The following is a 10,214-nucleotide window of genomic DNA, read 5'->3' as shown; positions in this document are numbered from 1 at the left end:
TGCGTATTTTAAACACGTTCATTGACATTCAGCTAAAGAAAATGTGTCTGCGTTTCCATCTGCTGTGTTTTTCAAATTAAAAATGGACAAGGGGGGAGTGAACAGTTGTGTGAGGTTGTCAGGGCAACATTTACTGAAACAGATAATGAAACAAATGCGAATTTATGTTTCCTTCAACCTCAGGTCGCAATATACCCTATGCGAATAACCCCCCCTCTAACAAATCAAATTTGATTCACATTAGAAGATTTTATGCATATTTCAAATGTTTCCGGTCAGGACTTCAAATAGTCAAAATGCAATGAAAAAGACTTCTGCTGTGCTAAGAAGGTGATGACATAAAGTGGATCCCAGTTTCATTACGCATGCCGTTGCAAAACAACTGTAATAGCATTTTGTTAGCCACACTCATATTATATATACTCCAGAATATATTGAATTTTCAGCTTCCATTTCACACTTACTTATATTATCAGACGTACAAGGTTACCTAAATATCTTACAGGCATAGTTGTTAACATATTCAGAATTATTTTAGATTTCTCCACTGAGGATAAACCTTTGTTATTTCCCCCCATTTTGTAATAGTTTTGCAGACTTTTGCAGTATTTTAATTTTTTTATTATTAAAATGTTGGCCGCTGTCTCAGGAGCCATGGGTGTGGGTGGAAAAAGGTCAAAGCAATTTATATTTGACACGTGGAGTTTGATCGCCCTGTCATTGCCTCAGGGTGTAGTCTCCTCTGACACGCCCGCACACACACACACAGACACACACTCACACACACACACACACACACACAAACACACACACACACACACACACACACACACACACACACACACACACACACTTACACACAGTGTTTGCTATAACCTTAGCACAACACCATACATACACACAAACACACACACAGACACCCAGACAGAAATTGGGTTGTTTGCTATGGGTATCACAAAGGACAGAGAATAGGGTTTTTAATAAACCGCTGGCATCCAGTCTTTGAACAAACACCACCTCACTGCTCTGTATACGAGGCAGTCACTCTTTCCAGGTACAGAGTGATGGCCCGGAGCGTATCTGCCATCAGTGAATGTCTCCTGCATCAACTGAATTGATATGAAATGTTTTAAGATAGATGACACGAGGCCTTGTGGAGAAAGAAATGGAAACATATATTGGAGCTGAGTCAGAGCGAGGGAGAGAGAGAGAGAGAGAATGAAGAGACGAAGAGAGAGAGGCAACAAAAGAAAGAAGGAAGGAGAGATAACATGAAAAATATCAATTCAGTGAGTGTGTGTGTGCATGTGTGTATGTGTTCATGTGTGTGTGTGTGTGTGCGTGTGTCTGTACTGAGTGTGTATAATGGATGAAATCATCAGGACGTGGCGTTATTTATGAGACACATCTGCCTGCCTGCCTGCCTTCCTGTGTTGTGTTGTGTGTTATGTTGTGTGAGAGACTGGGGGGCGTGAGCGGAGCGAGGAGAGGGCGGGAGACACTGAGCTGCGGTCCTCCACGGTCCACTGCACCCATGAATACTCATCATGGCAGTCCCAGAATGATTTACAACAGGGCAACGCCGCACTGCTCATGCTGGGACACTGAGCCACTGTAACCTTTATCATGGAGGAGATATGGCTGGACATCTTGTCATGGTTACGTTGTTGTGGAGGGACTTCATATGAAGAGACCCAGCTGAATTATAGAGTGTGACGTAGTCAGACATGCAGACACGGGACATGCAGGTGCATTCACTGTTAATTTGAATGTTTCTATTACATAATTCATAAAATCATGGACATATGGGTACTTTAGCTGACGTATTAGAACTTCAGCTAATAACAAGGCAGCTGTGTTTAGTGTTGCGAAAAGGATAGCCAATATTTTCGGTCTTAAGTTTGCTTTCTAGGAGGAATTTAGACAGAGGAATGTCACTCATTATGGAAAATAATTGGTTAATACATTGAATAAACAAATATCACTAAAATCCAAGCATATAGCTTAGCTGCAAAATTACCAGCACCTTTTCAGTTTAGGCTTTGTCACTTACGCCTCCTTATCCTAACAGAGGTAAAAGGAGCATGGAACGGCAAATTGAAAAACCTTCATATTTTGTGTTTAGCCCCTTACATGTTTTTTTTTTTCTTTGAACTTGCAAGTTTGCAACTTAACAAATCTAACCTAGGTACCATTACATTGGTTGTTAACTCAGGCAATATGCGTCTATGGCTATAACATGTAATTTGACATTTCCTTGCATAGATGTTCCCAACAGAGTGTGAAAGTCACAGTCGCCATTTTGTATCCTGAGGATTAGCATTTTTGAAAGTTTCGCAAAGAATTCCCAATGAGAGAATGAATGGGGTTTTAAAGAATGGACAAAATAATGCCCATGGTAGTTAGATAACTTCTTGAGAGACCCTGCAATCGATTCTGTGCAATGAAATGAAGTGTATATCATCTCTGTATAGATTTTAGATCCACTATATCTCTAAAACATTTCTGTTGCTCGTCATCAGACTACATAGCAAGTCACTTAGCTGCGTCTTCCTCTCACAACAATTACGCAGTTAACTTAAGCAAACACATCGATTACCAAAGGATTCGATAGCCACAATCTGTTGGATAGAACGAATAAATGAGATGTTTAGGCGCTAAGGCTGTAATGTTAAGTTGAATAAGAAAACGTGGGGTGTGAGTTAAGAGTTGTCTATAACCATGGATACCCTCCACATGCTGCTCACACCTTACTTCATTGATTTTGCCATGGGAATTTTTTTCTTCGGAACCAGGAATCAGTAAAAACTTCCGGTTGACTTGTACACTATATTAATTGTAAAATATGTATGATCTGCCGGCCCAGCTTGCTTCTCCCCACGCTTAATTTGTTTGACCAGCACTTCTCTTGTATACCATCACTGGAGAGACATCCTATACATCCACCCTGTCCCTGACTAAGCTTCTCCACCCTTCTAACTGATTAAGGACTGAGACTCATTCAGATATTTCAAAAGGGGTGACATTTGACGAGCAGCTCATATATTTTCTTGGAGCTTGGCTGACGTATAGCCTTTTTAGACACATCCATATTAAGACTCATGCTAGCCATATGGCAGTGATGCACTACAGCCAGTGTTCAATAACTTGATGTTACACATCAAATGTTGAGCTAGCTAATTAAGCCATTAGCTTAGTGTTAGCAACAATGCAAGAATAAGCCTTACATTAGAATATTTACAGTTTAGTTGTTTAGTTTGTAGTCATGACAGCTTCCTTCAACTCTTCTAATCAGATAGCACACTTTGCTGTAGAGGTCTACTCATGGGTTATTCATGAATTCATATTTCACCTTGCAAGGGCGACTCAACTATCCTCAGCTGCCAATCATTTTCTTATTGACAAATGACTTACAGGACTCTGCCTCTGCTCATGTAAAACTGGGGCCAAAAATCAAGAAAGGACATAGAATAAAAATTAAAATAAATGTTCCGTTTAATTTCCTAAAACCTCTGTTAGGCCTACTGTTAAAGGGGCTGTATGAAAGCCTGACTGGCTTTTGGCTAGCCAGCTAAATTAGTTCATACTCCCCACCCCAAGCAGATTGGGGGCAGTGTCTATTATTACGTTTGTACACCCCTACCTCCTCTCCCTTCGCAGAAGAAAACAAAAAGTTTGGCCATGGTGTGAGAGGCTGAAGGCTGCATGAAGCATGAAAACATTAATGTTATTGATACATAAGCTAGATAAGCTAACTGTTAGTTTCTATTTAATATCTATTTAATATCCATTGATCCATAGTTAATTATTCAAAATTTTGAACTAAGTTCACAGGTCCAAAAAATGAACTAGTTCAGTTATTTTTTTTATTATGTTGCAAGCTATAATTTTCTAAATCTCTTTATGTCTGCAATACCGCTCTCTGCCTCTACGCAACTTTGGCGCTCTCACACTTGCCAGACATAGACAGTAGGAAGAAAGCACACGCAGCGATTGGATACAGGACTGTTAACGGTGTATTTTTCGCCTGGAAGTCTCTAGATATCTGGCACCTTATTGAACGAAATTGAAAAGACACCACAATGAACGCGTTCACAGTATCGTTCATCAGGCAGTAATACAGTACGTTCAGTTCACGTTCACCAAAATTATGAACGAGTTCATGAACTTTCGTTCAATGAACGCGTTCAGGTACAACACTGGTGGCACTCTTGCTTAACCTTGCTGTTTTCGCAACAGCGACTCACTAGTGAGGTACAGGCAGTGATAGAGACCGGAGCAGCTTTAACTAACTTTAGTAGATATCTTGGCAACATAGTGCATAGGCGTTTTTGACATTATGTCAATATGGATATTTCTTCACATTCTGTTGTTCCTTTTTGAATGTTTTTTCATATAGCACCTTTAATGTACCTTTTAGCAAAAACTGCACGCATTAACAACATTTTATTTCCTTGTAACAGTGTCTACATCTCGTACATTTTGTACATTTAGTTACTTTCTCATAGACTGAATGTATGTTTGCCTCTCTGTGTGCGCTTGTGTGTTTGTGTGTGTGTGTGTGTGTGTGTGTGTGTGTGTGTGTGTGTGTGAGAGAGAAAGTGTAAGAGGTAGGCTAGAGCTACCTGAATGAAATTGACATTTGAGCCAGGCCTCAGGGGCTGTGGGCCAGTGTGTGGTGTGCACAAGAGCTGACAGTTATAGATGAGCTCTCTACTCTGCCAGATAGCAAAAGTGCTCTTTGAGTGACACAGGAAAATAGACTCCATTCTTCCAACCTATGAATCATAATACAAAGTTTTCTATCAAGTAGCCTACTGTCACTGGAGCTGTTATATATTTACTTTCATGCAACCATGAAATATGAAATTTAAAGTGTTAGTGAAGTGCAAATGCTAGTTTAGTGATAATATTTCTTCATAGGGTTGGTAAAAAAGCTTTTGGAAGAACGATTTTACATGGACCTCCCCCCGAAACTCACATTCATAATATAGGACAAAGAGATCTTCACAAATGAATTTTTTTTTTAATGACTGCAAAGCCAAGGAGACCTACACAAAGGTTCCACAAAGCTGTCAGAAGACCCTTAAGCAGAATCTCGAATGGCTCCTGTACATTAAACCACACTAATTATAATATAGCACTCTAGATTGCAGCCATATTTTTTTTTGAATATGAAAGTGTTTGACAGTAGCCCCAGCTGAGTTGGTATTTAGGAGGTTGTGGTGTGTCTTTGAGATGGATCCTTATCTTGTTTGTCTCACTGCGCTGGATGTGACTGAGTGCTGGTGCTGCTGTTGCTGGAGCCTGTGCCAGGACAGCTGCTGTCACGGTTACAGCACGCTCCTTTTCCCAAAAGGCAGCCAGCCATTACCTCGAGGCACACTTTGGCATGTGCGGTCCAGCTCCTTGGTCGACACTAGGTAGTAAAGCACACTCAGGCTGTTTTAAAAACGCGAACAGTCTGTCTCTATCTATCTCAATCTCACACACACACACACACACCACCAACATTAACAACAACAATAACAACAACAACACTAAACACCTATGAAGGCATGGGTGTACTCTCACAAAGATGCAGGCAGTTCATATAATAATCACATATAGACATGTAGCACATATAGTCTTTCTCACACTTTCTCACATGACACACACACACACAAGCCAGAACATGTCCATCATTTCTCAGCGGGGTGTCGCGGTTTTGAAGTGCTCTAAGAGGTGCTCTGCTTTCCAAAACAAAGCCCCATCTACACTGATAAACACACACACACACACACACACACACACACACACACACACACACACACACACACACACACACACACACACACACACACACACACACACACACACACACACACACATTTCTATGTGCATGTTCTACACATATTCGACTCTCCTGTAAACATCTAATGCCAGAAATGAATTCCGCCAAAAAAGCCTTTTGTGTTTACTCTCCATCTGTTTCTGCATTCTACATTCCAGCATTCACAATATGAGGTGCACACGTTTGGAGTGGGTGGTGTATACTTCATTAGTGCTGTCAGTGAAGGATGTGCCGGTCAGAAACAGAGAGCCGCCGCTGTGATTGGCCCAACTCAGAGAAATGCAGCCGCTCTCCTCTGCCAGCATCCTCATAAGTCGCTCTGAAATGTATGACAGTCATTCGTATTAAGCTGCAGCTTTTACCCACCTCCACTCTGGGTTTTGCAAAACTTCAAACAATACAATCTGTTTTCATTGGCATGTTAATATTGAGAAACGGATCCCTCTCTTAACTGTATGTGTCAGTATGTTTTGTATTTCATCTGCAATATTATAAAAGCTGTGTATGAAGTTTTCAGTCAAAGCTAACATGTATACTGTTTTGTGCTATTGCCTTTTTAATGACTCATAGCAGCATCGCACATAAATGCCTTTAAAAGTAATTTTAGCTGAAGTAGGTGGATGATTTTTTTGCATCACATTGTCTTGCTACGTGAAAGTCTATTGCCTCGTCTCCCTTAAGATCCAAGCAGCGGCAAGCCTTCTTTGAATTGATTATAGGGGTCACTGGGTGTTGGCCTTATTGCGGCACATACAGAAGAGAAGGCATAATGTTCCTCTAGGGATGAAGTTTCAACTTGCTCACAATGACATATGTTGTCATTGGAATCTTGTATGAGGCCCTCAACCCCTGAAATCTGCGGAGGTTTTAACCCTGATATACCCGTCTCGTCCCCCCCTACCCACCCCTAAAGGTGTTTCTTTTATTTCTGTTTGTTCTCCACTGCGAAAGGACAAACCTTAATGAAGTTACATTAAACTGTGATATTTGTTGATAATTACCCTGGGGCTATGGATACGCTCATTCTAAACTTCACGGTGGGATTCATCACAAAACTCCTAGTGAAAGAAACAGAAATAGTTCGTAAGCAGTAAAAAGACAAGAAACACACTCAGGCATTCTTGTGTTTTTTCTTCTAATTACTGATATTCATAAACTATCACTATCATTACAGAACAACAGCTGCATAGATATGAGATCCGTTTATTTTTCCTATAATTCATTTTTAATGAGGCTGTTGGTCCAGTCTTGTGAGAGAAAGTTTTTTGATGGATCATTTCAACATAGTGGCAGTGGGTTGGTGGAAGGAAGTTTGGAACATGAAATAACTTGTATCAGAAAGATACAGGTTAAGAGTGGAATCTTGAGCAGAATCACGGCAGAACCTAAGCCAGCATTTCTCTGCCAACAACTCTGACTGTCCATTTGACCCACCAGTCTATTGTGATTTGTTTCCAGCAAACATGCAAATTAAAGATGTGAATAATGTTAAACAGGTGGCAGGGCAACATTTCAGCCAGAGCGGAGGTCTCTAATGAGTCTGATCAGGCCAGGGCCTTTTATCTGGACGCGATAACACCGGAGTGTATAATCACAATCAAACCGAATTGTGATTTTCATGTGAGTAATTGCAAAACCCCCTTTCACAGTCTGTTTTGGAGCAGCAACCCTCTATTTCGCTCTCTGTCTCGCTTTCTCTCTCTTTCTCTCTCTCATTTGTAAAACGGTGAGACAATATCATCAGTGAATGCCACCGTAAACACGGCCATAGAGCCCCTAACCGCATTTGATTCAGTTGATTTGGTGTGAAGCCCCATCTGGGGACCGGGCAGAAGGGACATGACAGGGAAAAAATGAGACGTTTGTTGCTTTGTTTGCCGTCTGCATCGCATGGCCGCACACCAGAGGAGACCCTAATTGCCGGGCCGGTGTCTTTGACAGAGATCTAAAATTGTTTTGCTGGCCGGGGCTGCATGGAAGCACATTGCTACGTCCACGTTTGTAATTGGAAAGCAAATTGTCCAAAGTTACAGCGGAATACCAGGGCACTCATTAGAAATGAAGGGGGCATTACACAAATCGCTGCACACGTCTCGTAGCAGCACAATTGATATTTCCTCCGATGCCGCGAAACCAACCAGAGGTTCGTTATATAACACACAATTAACCTCCATTAAAAGAGCCAAGCTGGCAAGTCAGGGACGCTGTGATTTGACCTGAAATTAATTTCGGGCTGGTGTCAGAGATCGTGCTTTCCTGAGTTTGTCTTTATTTTTAACAGCCTTTGAAGCATCAAAGGTACAGAAATTCCAGCCTTAGCCTTGTATGTCACTTCCGAGACCAGACTTGGATTGAGATTCTATTATGACCTCAAATGTTGTAATTGGGGACAAAGGGACATTCAAAACACCTCGTATTTGCCGTTGTGGGGTCAACTTTCAATGCACTGTAGGTGCATTTCAGTGAAAAAGCTGAATCAGTCTGCTGAAATGCCTGAGACGGGGTCTGAAAGTGCGAACTCGAGGCCTCGCAGTGGGTGACTCCATTGACTGGCAGTAGGTGACAACGGTGCACTGGAGCTGACAAAATGGTCGCCAGAGGGTCCTAGGGCAGGGCGGGCCATGTCTGTCCCGTAAATCAGAGCGATCCATTAGCCACTCCAAGAGCACTTCCCACCCAGCTAATTCCTCTGCTGGCAGTATTTCAATCCACTTATCCTGACACCTCCAACACTTTTTAATCTCTATAATAGCACTGACCAGGCGGTGAAAACCGCACTTCTCCTGTTCGTCACCCTTTTACTGTGCAATGCTGACATCCCCACCCACGGATCATGACACCAATTAAAAACAGACAATTTTCTAAGATTTACAGCGAGGCCCACTAGCGGTTCATTGGTTGTGACCTTTGGGGTCTTCACCTTTATGACGAAAGCTCTGTACCTATAGGTACACACATGGGTTGAGTACACTGCCAAGTCCATTTAATCACGGGAGACCGCAAAGATAAAGCAGGCAAATATTAGATACCTTTCCCAACCATATCACTCACTGAACATGACAGATTTGGTGTGAATGTACAAGTAGAGGTAAAATTGCTAGTTAAAACTCATACAGACTGCGAAAACCTGGAATTTAGCCTGCATTTATATCGGCATGGCACTGATAAATTCACAGCAGGAAAACAAGTACATTTTTTGAATTTCTTTGATGGAGGCATTTCCAAACCCAATATAGAAACTGGCTTGGGTGTGTGTGTGTGTGTGTGTGTGTGTGTGTGTGTGTGTGTGTGTGTGTGTGTGTGTGTGTGTGTGTGTGTGTGTGGTGTGTGTGTGTGGTGTGTGTGTGTGTGTGTGTGTGTGGGGGGGGGGGTTGCGGAGGTCAAGCTAATGTCTACCCGTGGAAGTGCTAAACAGTCACCAATGAATTTCTGTCAATTTGTTTAATTCAGCAATAACATTAACCCTGATCTGATGTTCTACTTCCATTTGTGTGTGTCAGCCACAGTAGACCACAGTAGACCACAGTAGACCACAGTAGACCACAGTAGCCCACAGTAGATCACTACATCAGCATGACCAGCTCTACTGAGTCGATGTCTGATCATCAACTGTTTCAGGCACAGGACAGAAACACAGCTCTGATGTTTTATGTGATGTTTGTTCTGCCTGTGCCGATGGCTTGGCTTGTACAGCATTTAACATCGTTTGTTCTTTTTTTTTTTAATCAGTGTGCCTGTAGGTAGTTTTGATTTTCCCACCATTCATTTCCATACACGGCTGAAAAGCTGACGCAGCTACTCATCGTCTCTCCTTACCTATTTTTAGTCAGCAGGTGAGGACAAAAATGATACCTTTCAAAAACTTGAAAAGATACAAAAAGATATGATAAATATGTGAAGAAAATGCTTAAGCTTGCAATACATCCCCATATGTATGTACTGGTATGCATTTTACATATTGTGTGATATAGTCAAATGTAAGCAGAAATGGTATACTGAGCATACCTTTGATGGCTAAGGTCCTGTGAGCTGGCCCACAATACCAGTTGTTGGTCTGCATGGTGAGTTGGCCGCATTGCAGTCTACAAGCTCTCATATTCACTGTAATGTAAGTTGGCAAGAGGACGAGACGCCATACTTTGGCTCAAAGTCATCTTCTGTACACACACCCACTGCAAAGCAAGGTGCCAGCAATACCAAGGTCATGGGTTGAATTCCCTGGCAGTGTGTGTGTGTGTGTGTGTGTGTGTGTGTGTGTGTGTGTGTGTGTGTGTACCCCTTCACAGTCTACCGTTGGTCTCTTTGGGGCAAAGCATCTAGTCATTTGAGAAATGGCCGGCAAAGCGCTAACAGCCGAGCGTATGCCCTCATAGGACATCCA

Source organism: Sprattus sprattus, assembly GCF_963457725.1.
Source record: "Sprattus sprattus genome assembly, chromosome: 3".
Taxonomy (NCBI): domain Eukaryota; kingdom Metazoa; phylum Chordata; class Actinopteri; order Clupeiformes; family Clupeidae; genus Sprattus; species Sprattus sprattus.
Note: the sequence above shows the minus strand (reverse complement) of the source record.